The sequence below is a fragment of the Chelonoidis abingdonii genome, chromosome 11 (genome assembly GCF_003597395.2).
Source record: "Chelonoidis abingdonii isolate Lonesome George chromosome 11, CheloAbing_2.0, whole genome shotgun sequence".
NCBI lineage: Eukaryota > Metazoa > Chordata > Testudines > Testudinidae > Chelonoidis > Chelonoidis abingdonii.
The window spans coordinates 24,515,281-24,538,086 of record NC_133779.1 but is presented as its reverse complement, the minus strand read 5'-3'; the positions used below and the strand labels follow the sequence as shown (position 1 = coordinate 24,538,086).

Here is a 22,806-nt window from a genome sequence, read left to right as displayed (position 1 = left end):
CCTGAGTCTCCTCCCTGTCAATAAACCCCCTGCTCAGCCAATCAGGGTAGAGACTGAGAGACGGGAGGCAGAGGGTTCTCACCAGGGAGCCCAAAGGATGGCACAGGTCACTGGTGGGGATCACTGCCCGAGCACTATTTCAGCCCCACATTTTTCGGTGGACCTCCCACAGTGGGGAGCTGCAGAGCACTCTCCTGCAACACATACACACACACACAACACACTCCCCCTCGCTGGTTTTGGGAGGGGAACAGAAGAAAGGAAAAAAGAAGCAAGAGATGAAGAGAAAGGAGGGAGGGAAGGGATGGGTGGAGGAAACGGTGAACAAAAAGGACAAACCTAATTGGTCCCCAGTGATTCTAAGGGACAAAATCCCAGGTGCACAATAAAATTCTGCCTCCTTAAGCTCGTGTTTTCCATGCCTAGAATTGAACTCTCACCAGATGGATCAGACTGAACAGGTTTCAAACCTCCAGGAGGCTCTTTACCTTCTAAACAGGGACGGCTGTTTTCTAGTAAAATCACTACAAGGGAAGGAGAAAACGAAAGAGGTTCCTCCTGGCGCTCACGGCTGTGAACCCGAATACTCTCTCAGTCCTCAAAGAGAGACCTGGAGAAGGAGACTTGCTGAAGCAAAGCCACAGGGGTCTCTGAGGTTTCCTGGCCCTCAAACCCCTGTCCTGCCTGGCTGATGTCAGGATCTCTCTGTGAGGTCATCACCTAACCCACCACCTTTTGACCAATATCTGAGGTCCTGCAAAAGGCCTTTGTGATGTCACTGCCACACCCCTCCCTTGCTGTGCCAATGTCCTGCCCTGGCCAGGCACTTTGGAGGTTTGAGCTACTCCCTGTGGATCACCCACTCAAGGAGCGTTCGTTCTAGGCAGCAAAGCCAGCTAGACAGAAGAAAACATCAGACACTGCTCCCAATTAGTTGACTTTATGGCCAGAAGAGACCATTAGAGCTCACTAGAAGGCATTTTTCTCCAGTCCTCAGAACATATGGTGGCTCTTTGCTGACCCAGCTCCAATTTCACATCATCTTTTTCAAATGAGGACACCAAAACTGGAGGCTATTCCAATATCAGTCTCACTTATGCCGTGTCACCTCCTGTGACGTTATGACATAATCTGGAACTGTATAGATCACCGTTGTGACCACTGCTCTATATTTGTGGCCAATATTGTAGACAGGTTGTCGTGTAAGGGGTCTTTGGAGAGGTTCTGATTGGCTAAGTATAATTATGCTATCTCTAGCTGTGTATCATTTTTGTAGTTGATGTTATGAATATTGGCTCTATGCTGCCACTATTTCAAACTTGTGCCATAATATGGGACAAAATAGCTACCTTGTTAGAAGTGGCTTTACCAATAGATGGAACCTGGGATTTAAACTCCCAATGATCACACTGTCTTTGGGATCCATTTGAATTCCCCTTCCAGGTCTTTGACACTTTCATCTCCACTCATAGCGACTCTGATATAGGATTAAAGAAGTCAAAGCATCATCTGCAAGCACAGACAATGGAGAATGCTTCATCACATGACACTTTGAGAAGTGGATGGATAGAATGTGGTGAAGATAAACTCTGCCTGGCTCAGACAAAAGGTAACAGTTGCGCAGTGATGAGGAAGGAGGGAATCTCTGAGTCACCCGTCCACAGTCGGGTCTTCACAGTGCTCCCGAGCTGGAGAGGGAAGACCCCCCCTTGGTCCCGCCGTGAGACTGAGGAACAGGAGGCCTGTCACCCCCATTCCTGCCATCCTGCATTCCTGGTGTCCAGCATCCCAGAGGGCCTCCCTGCCAGCGACGAAACGGCTCTAAATCAGCCGGAGAGTGGAAGGTCCTGGGCATCGTGCTGGTACGTGGGATCCACTGCACCTGAACAGTGTGGAAAGGTTTCTGTGCTGGGGCATCGTTTAGTGTTTTCCAGTTTCCAAGGGAGGGTTTATGGGCCTGAGCGTTAAGCTCACAAAGCCAGTCACTGTTTATTGTATTCATTAAGTTTGCATTTTCCCCTGTTCCCCAGTTTTCTGTACCTTTACCCTGAATACACTTACCTTTGTTTGTGCCAAACCACCTTGTCTCCTCTTTATTTTATTTACAGCACACAAGGAGGGAGGCTAAATCCACTGGTGACAGAGATAGGAGGGAATCGAATTTGTATCTCCTGAGAAAAGGGGCTTTTTCCTTTCCTATTTCTCCCCTACCATTTCTAATGCTTTCCTTGGAAGTGCTGCCTTATTCAGCTTGAGGTAACATTACCTTTTGAGATAACAACTACGAAATACAGAACTAGAGACATTTTTTAGACATCTGGGATTTAGTCATTTTATTTAAAGCGGGGGGCGGTGTCGGAGTTTCTGAGAAGGTTTTTGTTTGCAGGAAGCAACCTTGCTAGAGCTGTTATTGTACCAAAGGGGCAGATGGTTGTCTGTAAAAGAGGGCAAAGACTAAACACCGCTGATGAGGATGGGATTTGACCCCACGTGTACAGAGCACAATGGATTAGCAGTCCACCACCTTAACCACTCAGTCACCTCATCTGAGCTGTCAGGAAAGGGACAGGAAGAGAAATCTAAGGCCGGCAGAGATAGGGACACTGGAGTTTTTAAATACTAAGCGTAAGCAGGGTCTGAATGAGCTCCCCCCTCACATCTAGTGAGGAGCTGGGGAAAGACTTCAGGAACAGACCGTGTTTGCACAGACACACCTACTCTGCCTAGCAATGCAGCATGGTGGGGCCGCTTCCCCAAAATGACCAGTTTGGGATGGTGGTGGGTTACAAATCACTTTAGGATTGAGTGGAATAAAATGTTATTCTCCTTCCTGTATGAGTGAAGGGCAGCAGAACATACCTAGTGCGTCCTGATGGAGGGGTAGGTGGGTGAGGAATAGCTCTTATTGGACTGCAGAGAAGTGATTGAGGACATCACCCTAAAACAGTGGTCCCCAAACATTTCACATTGTGCCCTCTTAGCCATGGGTGTGGTCCCTCAGAAGCCGCGATCGAGAACCAGGGCTGGGAGTGGGGCTGTTGCTTGCTGGGGAGTGGGGTGCAGACAGGGGTAAAGGGTGAAGGCCTGGCTGGGAGCCAGGGGCCCAGGCTGAGGGTGGGGCTCGGGAAGAGCTGGGACAGAGTGGGGCTGAGTGATGCTCCCTCCCTGCCTTCCATGGGGGCTGGCTCAGGCTCTGAGGTGCCCCCATGAATCTTCCTCTGTGTCCCCCTAGGAGTCACACTCCACATTTTGGGGACCACTGAACCCTACTCTCTAAGCAGGGGCTAGTGATGCCAAAGCCCAGGGAAAGGGAGAATAAGTGCGGGGGCCCCAGCACCGGAGCTATGCCCCCCCCTTCTGTCTGTGGCTCTGCCCCCTTCCACACCTTCCACCTACGGCTCCATCCACTGTCACCTCTGTTTCACCCCTTCCCCCACTAGCCCCACTCACTCCTTTACCCCTGCCCCGCTGCGGCCCTGAGACCAGAGAAGCTCTGTGCCCTTGCTGCAGCCCCCGGGCTGTAGCAGGGAGTGAGATCTCCAGCCCTGGGGCTGACATGGGGGAGACTTTTCCAGGGCGACCCAATTTGGCCAGGGCCCCTAGTCATGGGCCCTACTGTCCCCTTGGCAACACAAGGTTTGAGGAGGCTGAGCCCCACTGAGCATCCATTACGACCCTCCCAGGCTACCACTGCTCAGTGTGGGGCCAGTCTCCCTGTGTTCTCTGCTGTTCGTGCTGGGGAGCCTGGCCGGCACTAGGGGTGGGGCCCCTCAGCAGCCACCCAGGGCTCCAGGGGGTCAAAGGGAACCGTGTGGCAGTGCAAAGGTGCTCACTGCTCTCCCCTGCCCCAATGCTCCTCCATGGCCCCATAGAGGGTTGGGGGGAGCGAGGAGCAACACTATGTGCTCCATGCATCCTGGTCACTTTCCCCACCTGGGCTGTGCTGTGAGGGGAGCATCAGAAGCTGCTGCTTTGCCCTCCCTTTATGCAGCCCGGCTGAGGAAAGTGACCTGGATGCAGGGAGCTCGGATGATCTCGCTTCTCGACCCCCCTTGCCCCTGCTAGGGAAGGCTGCTGTGCGTTGTCTTTATGGCTGTACTGTCAGTGATGCAGATTTCTCTATCCCATTGTTCCAGGGGCACCCTACTAGATAAAATTGAGCAAGAAATCCTTTCCAGTGGTTATTAGGACTGGAATTGCTATTTTCCACAGGCATTGCCATTTTATTTCTAGTTTTTTTTGTTTAAAAGGAAGAAAGTGATATTTCATTGGCAAATTCCCCATAGAAACAAAGAATAATAAAGGCACCTCAACTTTTCCTCATTTATGGAGGACAGTCTTATAATCTGCATCCAGAGATCCTCCAATCACACAAGCTGGAAATTGTTCCCCTTTACTGCAGCTCTGGAACCATATGGGAACCAATCCTGTCTTTGTTCTGTGCACATCCAAAATTCCTGCTGAATGACCCACATCTGGCTTTGGGAATGATTTGTTCTTGACAGATCCATGCTCACTAGTTCTAAGACCAAATTATCCTGTAGGTGCTGCTGACAATTGAGTGTTTAAGAATGTATTCCAGGATCTCTCCAGCGATGGCAGTGAGGCGAGCTAGTCTGTAAGTCCAGGGGTCTCTTTGTTCCCCTTTTAGAGACGGTCCTGTCTTGTTCATGGATGAAGATGTTCTTTTTCAGGGATCATCAGACGAGAACTGAGGCACAACACCTGATTGTTAAGGCCAAAAACGGAGGCAGGAACCTTTCTCCTGCTGGCAAAGAACCCAGTACCTAAAAGACAGGACTCACATCCCTGAATGGGTTTAAAAAGGCAGTGTTGTTAAAGACTGGCCCCACCCATGACCATTTCTTGTTTCCACAGACTAGACATTTTAGCAAACTTTAGAATTCCTTGGTGCTAAACACCGTGAAACTCCCCTTCTCCTTCACAGAGGGTTTTAACGCCCCTTATCTCACTCAGGCTCACGACTGCCCAGAGCTCGAGAATTGTCCCTGTTCCCATTGGACAGATGGGGAGAATCTGAGGTTCAGAGAAGGAAGTGACCTGTCACCAGATGGATCAGACTGAACAGGTTTCAAACCTCCAGGAGGCTCTTACCTTCTAAACAGGGACGGCTGTTTTCTAGTAAAATCACTAAAAGGGAAGGAGAAAACTCGAAAGAGGTTCCTCCTGGCGCTCACGTCCGTGAACCCGAATACTCTCTCAGTCCTCAAAGAGAGACCTGGAGAAGGAGACTTGCTGAAGCAAAGCCACAGGGGTCTCTGAGGTTTCCCTGGCCCCTCGCCCCTGTCCTGCCTGGCTGATGTCAGCATCTCTCTGTGAGGTCACCACCTCCCCACCAATAGTCTTTGACCAATAGTCTGAGGTCCTGCAAAAGGCCTTTGTGATGTCACTGCCACACCCCTCCCTTGCTGTGCCAATGTCCTGTCCCTGGCCAGGCACTTTGGAGGTTTGAGCTACTCCCTGTGGATCACCCCACTCAAGGAGCGTTCGTTCTAGGCAGCAAGCCGGCTAGACAGGAAAACATCAGACGCTGCTCCCAATGCTACACTCAGTTTTTCAGAAATTAGTCGACTTTATGGCCAGAAGAGACCATTAGAGCATCTAATCTGACCCCCTTCATATCACAGGCCTCCTGTATGACACAATAGCTACTTTTGGGGGAACATTCCAGGCATCTAGTTTTCATTGAATGACATCAGGAGATGGAGAATCCACCACTTTCCTTGGTAGCTTGTTCCTGTGGTGAATCATCCTCGCTGTTGACTATTTGGGTCCTTAGTTGTAATATAAATTTGTCTCTTTTCACCTTCCAGCCATTGGGTCTTGTTATGCCTTTCTCTGCTCCATTCAAGAGCCCTTTAATACCCAATCTTTTCTCTCCATTAAGGCCCTTCAACACTTCAGTGAAATCACCTTTCAATCTTCTTTTGATAAGCTAAACAGGTTGAGCTCTTTCAATAGCTCACTAGAAGGCATTTTTCTCCAGCCTCAGAACATTTTGGTGGCTTTTTGCTGCTCCAGCTCCAATTTCACAATATCTTTTTCAAATGAGGACACCAAAACTGGAGGCTATTCCATATCAGTCTCACTGATGCTGTGTCACCTCCTGTGATGTTATTGACATAATCTGTAACTGTACAGATCACCGTTGTGACCACTGTTCTATATTTGCAGCCAATATGGTAGAAAGGTTGTCGTGTAAGGGGTCTATGGAGAGAGTTCTGATTGGCTGATTATAATGATGCTATCTCTAGATGTGTATCATTTTTGTAGTTGATGTTATGAATATTGGCTCTATGCTGTCTGTATTTCAAACTTGAGCTATGCTTCCGGGGAACACCCCGGACAAGTTGGTGTCAGTTCTGCCTAGCCTGCTTGATGGCCCATTAAGGATCATCAGCTATACAATTGACCCATTGAGAGAAGGCAGATACTTTGTGACTCAGCAAGGTATGCAGGGACCTGCCTATGGACAGAACTCTAAGGTTTTTCTATGCCAAGTGCTGGATAGAGTGTCCTTGGGACAAAGAAAGCAAAGACCACGTGGCAAGAGACTATAAAAGGCTGATGCCTCATCTCCATCTTGTCTTCATCCTGCCTGGAGGGACTTTGCTACAAACTGAAGCTCTGTACAAAGGACTGAATGACCCATCCCAGCTGTGGATGGACTCCAGAGACTTGATTTGAACCTGCAGTTTATTCCATCACTGCTACAAGCCTGAACCAGAACTTTGCCATTACTGTATGTGAAGGGTTAAAATCCATGTGCATTTTATATAACAACCTGTCTATGGATTGTGCCAGCTCTTTCCAGACCCAAAGTCCAGAGTATGGTCAAGGACCAGAGGCCTAGCAAATAGTGATCAGCTAAGAGAAAGCTGGGTAAACAGAAAGCCTTGCTTGCTAAGATAGGCCTGGTCAGCAAATTGCCAGGTGTTGGAGCTAAGAACTAAATCATTGTGTGTCTTATTCAGAGTTGCAGATGAACAAAGAATCCCTGTTCCTATTGTGTTAGTCTCTTCTGTAGGGAGACGTTCTTCCACAGATCCAACCTTGAGTTTATGAAAAGTTGGCACATGTCAGTATAAGATATGGCATCCTTCCACCTCCCTTCCCAGGGACCAATGCCTGCCTTCAGACACACAGAAAACAATCTTTATTGCCATATACTTTCACTGTTTCTTTGCTTTAACCCCTAGGAATGTACCTGTTGGACAATCAAAGGAGTTGCTCCATTCCTATGGACCCAAATCAGAATTCAACATAGATATTTTATACCAATTACATTTTATCAAAGTATTAATGAAATGTTAACTTGCTAACTTGAGACCATGGGTGGAGACATTATGTAACCTGTTAACTATTGGCTAATGTGCTATCTTGTCTTGCTGCAAAACCTATCCCGGGGTGGAACTGCCTACGCCGTCACTTCCCCCGCCCATGGAAAATCTATATATTCTATTGTAATTAATTGATTGACAGTGTCTCTGAGCCTAATAGCAAGGTGACACTCGCCAGCGCTGTGTGTAATAAACTCCTATTCTTGCCCTCTACACGGTGGAGATTTATGTCTTCACAGACACCTGCTGAATAAAGAGGAGATTCAGGATCCAGCTTGGCTGAAAGTGTCTTCCTCTCCCCACAGCTTGGTGATCTTTCTGAGGAAATGGAGAAGACTGCCTTTGCCTAGCTGTACGTCTTGCAAAAGAAACAGGTCTTTTGGTGACAAGTGTTGAAAGGAGCCATTAGACAAATGTGGAACAGGAAAAATCCCAACTGAACTGGCATCTGTGGATGCTGAAGCCACAACACAGAGCATTAAACACTGTATGAGAGCGGCTGGTGTCAGAAGAGTCTCTACCAAAGCCTTTTCCACCAGCAGGGGCCTCTCTGTGCACAGAACTCCTGGTAGCGTGATGGCTGCAGCCAGTGGAGAACTCTATTTGGCATCTCTTTGTCTGTTTGTGGTCAACATCTGCAGTGGCTGTTAAAAGGCCTCTAGATAGTGATCTTTGGGAAGAGCTGGCTGAAGAGCCTTCCTACTAACCAGGAGATCCTGGCTTGTCCTGCCAGTTCTTCCTTGCTGAACCTAGTGTGTCTTGGCTCCTTTTTTGTATCTCTTTTCAGAAAAAGAAAGACCTGTCAGCAGAATCCTTCTAAGTGCTTGTTCAAGACAGAGAGAGCCTTCCTTGCGGCTAAGTCTTGGTGTAACGGGGCATGTCTCACCACTGTGGTGCCTCTTCCTGGCCATCCTGGGAATTAGCTCTGGTTCACCAGTGCGCCTTCATCCAGTGGCATCTGGCTGCATCTGTTCTATCATTAGGACCCATGTCGCTCTCAGGACTTCAGTGTCCTCTTATGGACACAGCCCTAGGCTGTGCCCCACTCAGTTCTCTCCCCATTTCCCGGGGGGGCAGCTGTTCTCTACCCAGACACTTGCCTCAGTGGCCAGCTGCAGTCCAGGGTGTAGCCACCTGTGTCAGTGGCTACTGAGGCAAAAACCTCCACCAACCCCCCCATCTGCTTCCCTGAACCACTTCCCCACAGACCTAGCACCTTTCTCCCACCTTTGTATCAGGGCCTCAGTCTGGCAGTACTCGGCCAGGAGGTCACTCATGCTCCCCTTACCCACCCAGCACTACTCTGATCATGGTGCCCTCCCTGCTCCTTCCTTCATGGCAGCCAATCTCCCTCCTCATACTCCAAGGAGTGACTGACTCTTGCTGTGCTGAGCAGCCCTTTATATATGGGCTGCTCCAGCAACCCTTCTCCTGATTGTCTCTCCCCAATAAGCCCTTTCCTGATAGGCTGGGTTCTGCGCAGCCTCTGCAAGGCTGCCTTAATCTTTCTCCTGCTTGGTTGGGAGCAGACACCTCCCCACACTTGGAAAATGGCAAATGCAAAGAATTAGAGCTGAAGGAAAGGTTACCATGACTGAGAACTGAGCCGAGGTTGCTGCGACTGAAACACAGATCACTAACCGCTATATGATCACAGTGGCTGGTGGGAGAAGCACATGTTAGAAGCCCTGTCATCTCAGCTGTGGCTTTCTGTGCACGGAGAGCCAGACACCTCAAGGTCTGCAGGTCTTGAGGGAAATGGGGAACATCTGTACTTTGGAATTTGCAGGTGTTGTCCTGGGCCATCAAATGGAACAGTTGCAAACCCTTTTTTAGAGGCAGGCACCATGGCTTAGTTGGCTAAAGCACCTGTCTAGTAAACAGGAGATCCTGGGTTCAACTCCCAGTGGTGCCTTGTTCTATGGCTTTTGTCTCCTCTGCTCACATTTTCCTGTGTCTTCTAGGAAACAGAAGAGACCTCCCTTGGTATCCAAGTATTGCTTGCTAAGGAAAAGGCTTCTTTGCAGAGAAGCATTGGAAAGAATCAAATCACAAGCCTGGAGTTGATGAAAAAGCTGCTGTGACTGGCATTAGCATGGGTGATTGCTTTGACTGCAATAGCTGCAACACAAGAGCCTGCGCACACATGTCCTTGTGATTCGCTGGGGATGTCCACACGCAGATGTCATGTCACCTTCCTTTTGATAGTCACTGATGAAAAATGGAGCAGTTGGGAGAAAAGTCCCAGACAGCGGCACCGTGGCTAAGCTGGCCAAGGCACCTGCCAGTAAAGCGGAGGTTAGAGATGCAGCACCCAGTGGTGCCTTGCTAAATGTGTCCACTCTTCCCACTTTTGGTCAATCTTCTGAGGAAACAGAGAAGACTGCCTCTGCCTTGCAATGCAAATGCTTCCAAAGAAAATGGTCATTTTTTCTGACAAGTGTTGGAAGGAGGCATCTAAGAAATGTGGAGACAAGGAAAAGGTCATCGTAACTCAACTTGCATCCATGGCTCTTGGGGCCCACAATGCAGAGCACTCAGCACTGTATGACCACAGCAAATCTGAACTTTACACCTTATTACACTAGGCAGTAGTTAGGTCAAGCAATTTTCTCACCCACTGGATGTTACCCTCCTTAATACATAGAATTCCCCCGAAAAAACTGGATTTTGTCTCAGATGACTTCATTTTCTGGATTCCTGCTTTCAAGCAGTAGGTGGGGAGACAAAGGCAAAAACATGATGCCACAGTCTCCTATTTTATATCCTTAATTCAAGCGTCTAGAGACGCTTGCCCAGACGTGTCCTAGGTGGGCTCTGCTGAGTCACTAGGTTGGGGAATCCTCCTTGGTGTGGTCTTGTGCAACTGAGTCATAGACTTGAGCAGTCCCACAGTGTTTGTGTTTGCGGTATGTTATTGAATTGGAATCCCTTAATTACAGTTCATCTTAGCTGATTCATGGCTGCTGAACACCTCCTTGGCAGGGGTCAATAGCAAAATTATAGCGCATATTTCAGTTAAGCAATGACCTGCAAATGCATAACTTAATACACCCTTTAGTGCCAGGATACGATTAAAGGAGACTCAGTCCAATAACGGATTTCAGCAGATCATGACTTCGCTACTGGACATAGGACATGGTATGGTTTATCTCAAATGCTACACACGATCAGGACTTGCCTGAGGCGTTGCCACCGAGGTGGTGGAATTGGAAGGACCAGCTACTATCATTGAAAACTCCCTATGGCAGTGGCTGGTGGACTAAGCTATGCATTCTTGAAATCATGTTGGATGATGTCAAAGCTGGCCAGACCTCTGCTTATATGTTATTCTAAGTGACAACTATCTGCCAAATTAGGGGTACTTAAACAGCTTGCATCAGCAGAGGAACTGTAATTAAGGGATTTCCAATTCAATGACAGATGCCCAAACACAACACTGTGGGGACTGCTCAAGTCTATGACTCAGTTGCACAAGACCACACCAGGAGGATTCCCCAACCTAGTGACTCAGCAGAGCCCACCACGCACACGTCTGGGCAAGTTCTTCTAGACTTTTGAATTAAGGAATAAAAATAGAGAGACTGTGGCATCATGTTTTTTGCCTTTGTCCTCCCCCACCTATGCTGGGGATGGAAGCAGCAGGAATCTGAGAAAATGAAGGTCATCTGAGGAAATAATCCAGCTTTTCGGGGAATTCTATGTATTAAGGAGGGTAACATCCAGTGGGCTGAGAAAAATGCTTGACCTAACTACTGCCTAGTGTAATAAGGTGTAAAGTTTAGATTTTGCTGTGGTCATACAGTGCTTGAGTGCTCTGCGTGTGTGCCCAAGAGCCATGGATGCAAGTTGAGTTACGATGACCTTTTTCTTGTCTCCACATTTATCTTAGGTGCCTCCTTCCAACACTTTGTCAGAAAAAATGGTTTCTTTTGGAAGCATTTGCATTGCAAGCAGAGGCAGTCTTCTCTGTTTCCTCAGAAGATTGACCAAAAGTGGGAGAGTGGACACATTTGGCAAGGCACCACTGGGTGCTGCATCTCTAACCTCCACTTTACCTGGCAGGTTGGCCAGCTTAGCCACGGTGCCGCTGTCTGGGACTTTTCTCCCAACTGCTCCATTTTTCATCAGTGACTATCAAAAGGAAGGTGACATGACATCTGCGTTGTGGACATCCCCAGCGAATCACAAGGACATGTGGCGCAGGCTCTTGTGTTGCAGCTATTGCAGTCGAAGCAATCACCATGCTAATGCCAGTCACAGCAGCTTTTTCATCAACTCCAGGCTTGTGATTTGATTCTTTCCAATGCTTCTCTGCAAAGAAGCCTTTTCCTTAGCAAGCAATTACTTGGATACCAAGGAGGTCTCTTCTGTTTCCTAGGAAGACACAGGAAAATGTGAGCAGAGGAGACAAAAGCCATGTAGAACAAGGCACCACTGGGAGTTGAACCCAGGATCTCCTGTTTACTAGACAGGTGCTTTAGCCAACTAAGCCATGGTGCCTGCCTCAAAAAGTGTTTGCAACCATGTTCCATTTCATAGGCCCAGGACAACACCTGCAAATTCCAAAGTACAGATGTTCCCCATTTCCCTCAAGACCTGCAGACCTTGAGGTGGTGTCTGGTCCTCCGTGCACAGAAAGCCACAGCTGAGATGACAGAGGGCTTCTAACATGTGCTTCTCCCACCAGCCACTGTGATCATATAGCGGTTAGTGATCTGTGTTTCAGTCGCAGCAACCTCGGCTCAGTTCTCAGTCATGGTAACCTTCCTCCAGCTCTAAACTTTGCATTTGCCATTTTCCAAGTGTGGGGAGGTGTCTGCTCCCAACCAGCAGGAGAAAGATTAAGGCAGCCTTGCAGAGGCTGCGCAGAACCCAGCTCTATCAGGAAAGGGCTTATTGGGAGAGCCAATCAGGAGAAGGGTTGCTGGAGCAGCCCATATATAAAGGGCTGCTCAGCACCGCAAGAGTCAGTCACTCCTTGGAGTTTGAGGAGGGAGGATTGGCTGCCATGAAGGAAGGAGCAGGGAGGGCACCATGATCAGAGTAGTGCTGGGTGGGTAAGGGGAGCATGAGTGACCTCCTGGCCGAGTACTGCCAGACTGAGGCCCTGATACAAAGGTGGAGAAAGGTGCTAGGTCTGTGGGGAAGTGGTTCAGGGAAGCAGATGGTGGGTTGGCGGATTTTTGTCTCAGTAGCCACTGACACAGGTGGCTACACCCTGGACTGCAGCCGGCCACTGAGGCAAGTGTCTGGGTAGAGAACAGCTGCCCCCCCCGCGAGAATGGGGGAGAGAACTGAGTGGGGCACAGCCTAGGGCTGTGTCCATAAGAGGACACGAAGTCCTGAGAGCGACATGGGTCCTAATGATAGAACAGATGCAGCCAGATGCCACTAGATGAAGGCGCACTGGTGAACCAGAGCTAATTCCCAGGATGGCCAGCAAGAGGCACCACAGCAGGTGAGACATGCCCCGTTACACCAAGACTTAGCCGCAAGGAAGGCTCTCTCTGTCTTGAACAAGCACTTAGAAGGATTCTGCTGACAGGTCTTTTCTTTTTCTGAAAAGAGATACAAAAAAGGAGCCAACAGACACACTAGGTTCAGCAAGGAAGAACTGGCAGGACAAGCCAGGCTCTCCTGGTTAGTAGGAAGGCTCTTCAGCCAGCTCTTTCCCAAAGATCACTATCTAGAGGCCTTTTAACAGCCACTGCAGATGTTGACCACAAAACAGACAAAGAGATGCCAAATAGAGTTCTCCACTGCCTGCAGCCATCACGCTACCAGGAGTTCTGTGCACAGAGAGGCCCCTGCTGGTGGAAAGGCTTTGGTAGAGACTCTTCTGACACCAGCCGCTCTCATACAGTGTTTAGCACTCTGTGTTGTGGCTTCAGCATCCACAGATGCCAGTTCAGTTGGGGGACATTTTTCCTGTCTCCACATTTGTCTAATGGCTCCTTTCAACACTTGTCACCAAAAAGACCTGTTTCTTTTGCAAGCAATGACGTACAGCTAGGCAAAGGCAGTCTTCTCCATTTCCTCAAAAGATCACCAAGCTGTGGGGAGAGAGGAGACACATTCAGCCAAGCTGCTGGATCTGGATGAATCTCTTCTCTTTATTCAGCAGGTGTCTGTGAAGACACATAATCTACACCGTGTAGAGGTCAAGAATAGGAGTTTATACACACAGCGCTGGCGCAGTGTCACCTTGCTTATTAGGCTCAGAGACACTGTTAATTAATTAATTACAATAGAATATATAGATTTTCCGAGCAGGGGGAAGTGACGGGTAGGCAGTTCCACACCCCGGGATAGGTTTTGCCAGCAAGACAAGATAAGCACATTAGCCAATGTTAACAGGTTACATAATGTCTCCACCCATGGTCTCAAGTTAGCAAGTTAACATTTCATTAATACTTTTGATAAAATGTAATTAGTATAAAATATCTATGTTGAATTCTGATTTGGGGTCCATAGGAATGGAGCAACTCTTTTTGATTGTCCAACAGGTACATTCCTAGGGGTTAAAGCAAAGAAACAGTGAAAGTATATGGCAATAAAGATTGTTTTCTGTGTGTCTGAAGGCAGGCATTGGTCCCTGGAAGGGAGGTGGAAGGATGCCATATCTTATACTGACATGTGCCAACTTTTCATAAACTCAAGGTTGGATCTGTGGGAAGAACGTCTCCCTACAGAAGAGACTAACACAATAGGAACAGGGATTCTTTGTTCAATCTGCAACTCTGAATAAGACACAAATGATTTAGTTCTTAGCTCCAACACCTGGCAATTTGCTGACCAGGCCTATCTTAGCAAGCAAGGCTTTCTGTTTACCCAGCTTTCTCTTAGCTGGTCACTATTTGCTAGGCCTCTGGTCCCTTGACCATACTCTGGACTTTGGGTCTGGAAAAGAGCTGGCACAATCCATAGACCAGGTTGTTATATAAAATGCACATGAATTTTACCCTTCACATACAGTAATGGCAAAGCTCTTGGTTCAGGCTTTGTAGCAGTGATGGAATAATCTGTAGGTTCAAATCAAGTCTCTGGAGTCCATCCACAGCTGGGATGGGTCATTCAGTCCTTTGTACAGAGCTTCAGTTTGTAGCAAAGTCCCTCCAGGATGAAGACAAGATGGAGACGAGGCATCAGCCTTTTATAGTCTCTTGCCATGTGGTCTTTGCTTTCTTTGTCCCAGGACACTCTATCAGCACGTGGTACAGAAAAACCTTAGAGTTCTGTCCATAGGCAGGTCCCTGCATACCTTGCTGAGTCACAAGGCGTATCTGCCTTCTCTCAATGGGTCGATTGTATAGCTGATGGTCCTTAATGGGCCATCAAGCAGGCTAGGCAGAACTGACACCAACTTGTCCGGGTGTTCCCCGGAAGCATAGCACAAGTTTGAAATACAGACAGCATAGAGCCAATATTCATAACATCAACTACAAAAATGATACACATCTAGAGATAGCATCATTATAATCAGCCAATCAGAACTCTCCATAGACCCTTTACACGACAACCTTTCTACCATATTGGCTGCAAATATAGAACAGTGGTCACAATGGTGATCTGTACAGTTACAGATTATGTCAATAACATCACAGGAGGTGACACGGCATCAGTGAGACTGATATTGGAATAGCCTCCAGTTTTGGTGTCCTCATTTGAAAAAAAATTGTGAAATTTGGAGCTGGAGCAGCAAAAAGCCACCAAAATGTTCTGAGGGCTGGAGAAAAATGCCTTCTAGTGAGCTATTGAAAGAGCTCAACCTCTTTTAGCTTATCAAAAGAAGATTGAAAGGTGATTTCACTGAAGTGTTGAAGGGCCTTAATGGAGAGAAAAGATTGGGTATTAAAGGGCTCTTGAATGGAGCAGAGAAAGGCATAACAAGACCCAATGGCTGGAAGGTGAAAAGAGACAAATTCATATTACAACTAAGGCCCAAACAGTCAACAGGGAGGATGATTCACCAGGAACAAGCTACCAAGGAAAGTGGTGGATTCTTCATCTCCTGATGTCATTCAATGAAAACTAGATGCCTTTCTTTCCCAAAAGTAGCTATTGTGTCATACAGGAGGCCTGTGATATGAAGGGGGTCAGATTAGACGAATCACTGGGGACATTTAGGATTTGTCCCCTTTTGTGTTCACCTTTTCCCCATCTCCCTCCTTCCTTTCTTCTTCTTCTCCTGCTTCTTTTCCTTTTTCCTGTTCCCTCCACACCAGGAGGATGTGTGTGTGTGTGTAGTGGGGGGTGCTCTGCACTCCCACTGTGGAGGTCCACCAAAAATGTGGGGCTGTGAATAGTGCTCGGGCAGTGATCCCACCGTGACCTGGCCACCTTTGGGCTCTCTGGTGAGAACCTCAGCCTCCCGTCCTCAGTCTCTACCCTTTGCTGAGCAGGGGGTTATTGACAAGGAGGAGACTCAGGTCCTTTGTTCTCTTTTAAGACCAGAATAGTGAACCAGTCTATGTTTGAAAATTTTGCTGCTTCTCTGCATTTAATTGTCTCTGAGCAGTCATGATTCTCTCTAACATGTGAGTTCTCTAAATATTGCTGAATAATTACTGTCACTGTTGTTGGTCTGGAGCTCATCGAGAGCACTTTATTCAGGTCATTCAATGTCTGAAATTCAAGATCCGATGTTAGTTTGAAATCAGGTCTTGGTCCTATTCCCAACTCTGCCATCGACTGCTGTGTGACCTAAGAGAAAAGTCATTCTCTTTCTAGCCTTAGCTTCTCCCTCTTTCAAGTAGGGATAATAATGATCTGCCCTACCTACCTCACGGTGCACGAGGGCAGGCGGCTCAGGTTTTTTTGCCGCCCAAGCAAAAAAATTTTGGCTTGCCCCACCCCCCCACCCCTCTGCCCCCCTACTCCCCTGCTGGCCCGAGACCCTTGTCCGCCACTCCTCCCACACCTCACCCACTGGCCCACCGTCAGCTCATGGCAACCCTTCCCCCCCAGCCACATATCGACAAAGCCCACTGACCCGGAGCCCAGTCCTTGGGAGCTCTTCCCCACCCCCATTTACCCCATAGCACCAGTGCCCCAGCTCTGGCGCTCTCCCCTCCCCCCACCAGTGCTCATCCCACCCACAACACCCACTGCCCAACTTAGCCCTGGGGCTCTAGCCCCCTCCACCATACCCTGTGCTGCGCCCGGGTCCTGCGGCTACCCCATCCACACCTGCACTCCCTGCCGCCCCAAGCCCTGGGTCACTGGTTACCTTTGTCTCCAGGCACGGGGTTTCAGATCCTCTTTCCTTCTTTGGCAGGGCTCCGGGCCTGGTGGAGGTGGGTAAACAGTAGATGGGATCTAGCTTGGGGTTACTAAGGTTTTTGACACAGTCCCATAGGACATTCTCACAAGTGAATGGGGGAAATGCAGTCCAGCTGCAATCAGTGTAATATGGGCGCAGAGCTGGTTGAAAGCCCAGACTCCAGAAGCCCTTCTCCAGGTTTGGCTGTCCAATGGAGAGGCTGTACCTAGTGGGTCCGGTAGGGATCAGTCCAGGGTCCGGTACTATTCAATATTTTCATGAATGATTTGGAAAATGGAGTGGAGAGTATGGTTCTAAAATTTGCTACTGACACCAAGCACTTAGGAGCACAGGATTGGAATTCAAAACGCCCTTAATAAATTGGAGACTTGGTCTTCTTGAGCCAAACTCCATGGTTGGGCTCCTCTCTCTAGACTGGGCTGAACTGAAACCCCAGAGCCAAACACTCCTCCTCCCGGGCAGTGAGCTCCGACCTTGAATGGTCAGATGCTGCTTAGCACTGTCAGAGCAGCTTTTGCTGGGGGCTTCTCCCAGCACTTTCCAATAGCGGGAAAGTATTAAATCCCCATTTGTATGCTGGGGACAGAGCCCTAGAGGAGGGAGCAACTTGCCCAAAGTCTCACAGAAAAAGAAAAACAACCAGTAGTGGAACCAATAGGAAACCCAGCAATGGAACTCAGGAGTCCTGGGGGTGTGCTAGGGTGACCAGATGTCCCAATTTTATAGGAACAGTCCCAATTTTGGGGTCTTTTTCTTATCTAGGATCCTATTACCCCCCACCCCTGTCCCGATTTTTCACGCTTGCTGTCTGGTTACCTTAGGGTGTGCACAGCTGTGGGTCCCAGCTGCTCCCTGCCCCCCTCATTGAAGCAGACATGCAGGGTTACTGCCCTGGGAACTGCAGGGCACCAGTGGACATGGGGCTGGCTGGAGGCAGGGCAGAGTCTGACTGGAGGTGGGGTCTAGCTGCAGGCTGGGCAAGAGGTGTGGGGCAGGCTGGAGACGGGGTGTGGGGTGGGCTGGCTGGCTTCAGGCAGGGCCACAAGGGGTGCAGCAGGGGTGCAGCAGGGCTGGGGACAGAGGAGTGCAGGACTGGCTGGCTTCAGGAAGGGGAGAGCATCAGGGTTGGCTGGAGACAGGGCAGGGGGTGCAGGGCTGGTGCAGGCTGGGGGTGTGTGGAGGCTGGCTGGCTTTGGCCAGGACCACAGGGGGTGCGGCAGGAGTTGCCTGGAGACAGGGCAGGGGATGTGGCAGGGGTTGGCTGTGGGCAGGGAGTGTGGGGCTGGCTGCAGGCAGGAAAGGGAGGATGCGGCTGGTGCGGGCAGGGCAGAGGGTGCAGGGCTGGCTGGAGACAGGAGCTGGCTGCGGGCAGGGCAGGGCGTGGAGGGCTGGCTGCAGACGGGCTGGCTTCAGGCAGGGCATGGGTTGCGGCACTGGCTGCAGGCAGGGAAGGGGGTGCGGGGCTGGCTGCAGGCAGAGCATGGGTTGCGGGGCTGGCTGCAGGCAGGGTAGGTGGGTGCAGCAGGGGTTGGCTGGAGCCAGGGCATGCAGGGCTGGCTGCAGAGAGGGCCTGGAGTGGAGGGCTCGCTGAAAATGTACTGAGAGGTATTTTAAGGTGAAGATAACACCATGGTTACCAGGTGACTGGCACATCCTGCATTAAAGAAAGGAAGGGACTTGAAGTTAATAGTCTGAAGTATTTGTGTTACCAACCCTGTCACTGTCTGACTCCCCTTCAGCTCGGAGCAGGTTTGTACGTTGCTGTGTGGAACGCGCAGACTCCTGGAGAGCAGGGGTAAGCTGTTTCCATGGCAAGAGAGCCCTGGCACTTAGGAGACTTCTCGCTTGCTGTTGAACAATTCAATAAAATAAGCGGTGGGAGCTACAATTCCAGTCCAAAATTTTAGCCCCTTGGTGCAAAATGCTATTTTTAGGATCTAAACAGGAGGCTCCCAGAGCGTAGGACACCTGACAGAGAGCTGCCGTGGGGGACAAACAGCTGCTGACGCTGAGGGTCCGGCTAAATCGCATTTGCCAGTGGAGGCGTTTGAATTTATTTGATTGATAATGAGGAGGCGAAGATTTTAATCACAGGTATTTTTAGTAGAATGTCATGGAACAGAGCACAGGCAAAACACAAAAAATCATTGCCATGACCATCCATGACCTATACTAAAATATCCCTCATTGAATCTTGGGGAAAAAGCCCAGGGGGTTGCGTGGCAACCAGCTGTGGGGGCAGAGAGGCCAGGGGGCCCGTGGCACCATGTAACGGGGAGAAGCCCCAGGGGAGACCAGAGGCCAGCCCTGCTCGGCCACCTCGGGACAAGGGCGCAGGCAGCCACTGCGCTTGGTGGCTTGCTCCCGCGCCCTTGGAACAGCACTGCTCAACGCTGTCCCAGGACCAGCTGCTTGGCAGCCACGGAGCTCAGCCACATGTGGCCGAGCGGTGCAAGAATTCATCCAGAATCTATGACTTTGTTTGCAACCTCCACATGACGATTATACACGGATCCCTCATGAAAGAGACAACCCCTCCCTGCTGTGACTGCAGTTCCTGATGAATGAGAAAGAAGAAGAACAGAAAGTGACCGGTAGAGAAGGAAAAGAAGAGACTCCCTGTCCTGTCCGCTCTCTCCTGCTGCCCGTCCCCCTTGGTATTCCTGTAAGACCGTCATCCCACTGGGTTCCCTGTGCTGGTGCCATGGGGGTGAGAGTTCTGGGGATTTGGGGGAGGGAAGGGGGCTCTTCACTTCTTAGCATTTCACACAAACTTGTCTTTGGGCTGAAGTTTCTCCTGTGGGGACCTCTCAATCAGAGCTGTACTTCACCCCCTTTGGGGGGGGAGGTGTAAATTGAGGAATAGGCAGAGAAGTCTCCCATAAAGGGTTATATTGTTCTGGTGACTCATTTTTTCCGGAGTCACACGTCCTCTGACACAGGATCATGTGCAGAACATGGGAGCTCTGGGTTTTCCTAAATGCTGTAGAGTGAGAGTTCCTGGGAAAGGGCAGGGGAGAGGGAGCAAGAGGAGAAAGACAGAGACATTGGAGGAGAGAAATGGGGGGAGAAGAGACAGAGAACACTGAGAGACAATAAATGATTGAAGCAGAACAAGTGCCCCAACCCGATCTTGCTCATCACAGAGAGCTAGGTAGTTGTAGGTTTTCCACAGTGTCAAGTCTGAACTTTGATTCTAGCAACGTGAGTTCAAATATCAAGGGGATCTGAACATACCTGATCTCTCTCCCCCAGCTCTCATTTTAGTATTAATTTTTATTTTGACATGTTTGGCTTAACTGTGATCTTCTCTTTCCCCACCTCTACTGCAATTTGGGTGGTTTTTGTTTTGCTTTTTTTTTGCTTCCCTTTGTTCATATCATTATAATTGTAACAGCAGAGGAATCTGTAGGAGCAAAAACTGACTCAAAACTTTATTTCCCCATCATGCAGGAACATCAGATAAATATCCACACACAGCTGGCTTTGATGGGTATTAAATATGTGGCTGGTCTCTTTCATCAGCAAACATTTTTAACAGAGATAAAGGAGGGAACAAGTGATTCTCAAAGGAGAGGGGAAAAAATGATCATTGGGAAGTTTAACCCCCTGCAACCTCCAGGATGGAGAAGGACTGAAGGCAACAGGCTCCCTCCAAAGAAGGAGAAGTTGCTGGGATTTAGAAACAAGGGGAACAGCCCCAAACATGAAAGGATTTTTAATTGACATTTGAGAACAGAGAAATGAAAGAGAAAGGGTGGAAATCTGAGACATTTTGGATCCATTTTTGCAATTTAGAGAGAGGAAGGTGGAAAATCAGAAGGATTTTATATCAGTTGTTATGAGGTAAAATCTGAGTGTTTCACATCAATATTTGTTAAATGAATAGAGAGGAAATGGGCATCATTTGCAAACATTTTATATCTATGTTCAAGAATCTGAGGAAAGGTGTAAATCTGAGATTTTCTTTGTATTTTATCATTAGAAAGGCAGGGGAAAAAATCTCAGGGCATATTCAATTAGAAACAAACTAGAGAGAAGTGGGGCAAATGTTCAGGGTATTTTAAATGAACCTTTGAGATCTACAGAGAAAACATGTCACAAACTATGCAACTGAAGGTGGAAAATCAGAATTATGGAGAGACCGGCGGGAAATCGGGAGAGACGAGAGAACTGATCCCCTCCCTGCCCAACACCCCCCACCCCACAGGGACCCCCTGGTGGGCCCCAGGCTCCACCCCCCCATCCCAGCAGGTTCAGCACTGGAAGTCTGGTCAGTTTTCCCAGCTCTGCCCAGGGGGTTGGTTTCTCTAGCTCCTGTTTCACAAATTAGGGAATTTTCTCCCCTAACACCCAAGTGTTTGTTCTGAGGATCTAGGCCCATGTTAAACAAGTCCCAGCAGGTTTGTCACACTCTATCCCCCTCCCTTTCCTCACCCAGGGTATTCCCTGCCCCCTCCAGACCTAACTCCCCAGAAGCTGCCACATCTTCAGTATTTCCTGCCCCTCTCCCTCCAGCAGGAAACCACCAGCACCCCCCCCCCCCCAATAACCCCTACCTGAGCTGGCGCCGCTGCAGCCATTTCTCCTCCCTGTCCCATGGGAGGCTGGGATGAGCTGGAGCAAGACGTGGGCATCATTCTGCAGCCTGACAGGGTGAGAAGGGCAGTTGTGAAATGATCTAAAGCCTGTTTTGAAGCCTCCACATCACAATTCCCCCAGGCCCTTTCCCTGCAGACAGAGATTGTAGATTCTGCCACGCTGGGAACATGCTCAGTCCCCACAGTGCAGCAAAGACCTGTCCTCTAGCCTCCTCCCCTCCTTCCCCCCCAGGACTAAACCCACCAAGACATTTTCAAACCCTCCCAGCAACAGAGTGTGAACCAAACCCTGGAAAACCCATGGGAGTGTAACCCTTCTGCCCCGCTGAGCTGGCAGCAACAAGGGCCAGGTTCAGTACCCAGGGGTTCTGTTTCAGTAACACAAGGCATATCCGGCTCGAGCCCCCACCCGGTGACCTGGGACACTTACATACCACACCCCCCTGGGTGCTTCTAGAAGGCAATACTTCCCCTCTCGCAAGTACGGAGTCTGAGCATAGCAAAAATCCTTTTAATAAAGGAAGGAAACAATGCTGCATCCCACTGGAGAAACACCACAAACAAGATTATAACACAAACCATAAACAAAAGCCTACCTCCAAGTACATTTGGCAATGTCCTTTTCCCCTTGGGGTCTTAAGTCCAATCACCCCAAAGTCTCTGGTCAGTGCCACCCCAGAATTCAAGAGTTTATCTGCAGAGTTTTAACCCACCAGCCTGGGTGGAAATGGGGTGGGGAGTCCACGCAGGGTGTTAAGGGGCACCTCACATGGGCCAGGGCCAACTGCTCCGCCTCTCCGTGGAGTTCTGCTGCAGCCTTCACCGCAACCAGCTCCACCACAGCAGCTGTGCCGCTCCTCCAGCTCTGCTCACTGTTCTATGGGCTGCTCCAACACGCTGCAAACTGCTCCGCTCTGCCAGCCACTTAGCAATAGGTCTTCAGGCTCCCCCACTAGTTAACACAGCACTCGGTGATCTCAGCTCTTAGTAGGGGAGCCCTGGTGCGCCTTTGGCCCAACATGAATTCAGCTCAGCAGTCTCTAGATGGACTCCTAATGGAAGCAAAATTAGCTCTGCTCTTTAACAGCGGAGAGAGAAGGATGTGCAATTGGCGCTCCAGGCCCTCAGAAGGTGCCCATGCCATCAGGTACACACACCAGTCCCCAACCTCTCTCGATTCACTGGGTTTTGGATCCCCCGTCTAGCAAGCACTACTTAATTGCGGTTGAGTCATTTCCGTCATAAAGCAGTCTCATAGTCCCTCATCCAGATAATGAGGGTGGCAGCACTTTTTTTCCCCCTTCCTGCCCCAATAACAAAGAAATTGGGGATCCCAGCTGTCAAAATAACCATCCCAGGCTGCTGCGAGCTTATGCAACGCAAATGCAAGGGATCCCTTTGCGCACTCCCCTAATCCACCACCAGGTGGCAGCGCAGAGCTCAGCCTGACTCGCTCACGGGAGGAAGGGGGCACCCGCTTCTCCCACCCACGTTACTGGGCACAGCACAGAGCTGGAGAAACCCCCGCCGGCCGAGCCCCCGCTGCTTTGTTCTCCCG

General features: G+C 49.5%; 5 protein-coding genes and 3 non-coding genes across 10 annotated transcripts in view; 4 read left to right on the top strand and 4 right to left on the bottom strand.

Annotated features, from left to right (window-relative positions):
• Positions 1-22,806, top strand: part of LOC116816556 (uncharacterized) — a 568,924-nt gene that overhangs the window by 263,404 nt on the left and 282,714 nt on the right.
• The window catches only part of LOC116836048 (uncharacterized), a 616,551-nt gene that overhangs the window by 403,616 nt on the left and 190,129 nt on the right, over positions 1-22,806 (bottom strand). The gene's annotated exons all lie outside the window — the stretch shown is intronic.
• Positions 1-22,806, top strand: part of LOC116818371 (uncharacterized) — a 316,403-nt gene that overhangs the window by 187,869 nt on the left and 105,728 nt on the right. The window lies entirely within an intron of this gene.
• The window catches only part of LOC142047422 (uncharacterized), a 423,729-nt gene that overhangs the window by 332,146 nt on the left and 68,777 nt on the right, over positions 1-22,806 (bottom strand). The gene's annotated exons all lie outside the window — the stretch shown is intronic.
• LOC142047430 (uncharacterized) overlaps positions 1-22,806 on the top strand; it is a 259,927-nt gene that overhangs the window by 219,287 nt on the left and 17,834 nt on the right. The gene's annotated exons all lie outside the window — the stretch shown is intronic.
• TRNAS-GCU (transfer RNA serine (anticodon GCU)) lies at positions 2,466-2,547 on the bottom strand. Its single transcript has one exon. It is a non-coding gene; the product is annotated as a tRNA-Ser (tRNA).
• TRNAT-AGU (transfer RNA threonine (anticodon AGU)) lies at positions 9,203-9,276 on the top strand. Its single transcript has one exon. It is a non-coding gene; the product is annotated as a tRNA-Thr (tRNA).
• On the bottom strand, positions 11,791-11,864 carry TRNAT-AGU (transfer RNA threonine (anticodon AGU)). Its single transcript has one exon. It is a non-coding gene; the product is annotated as a tRNA-Thr (tRNA).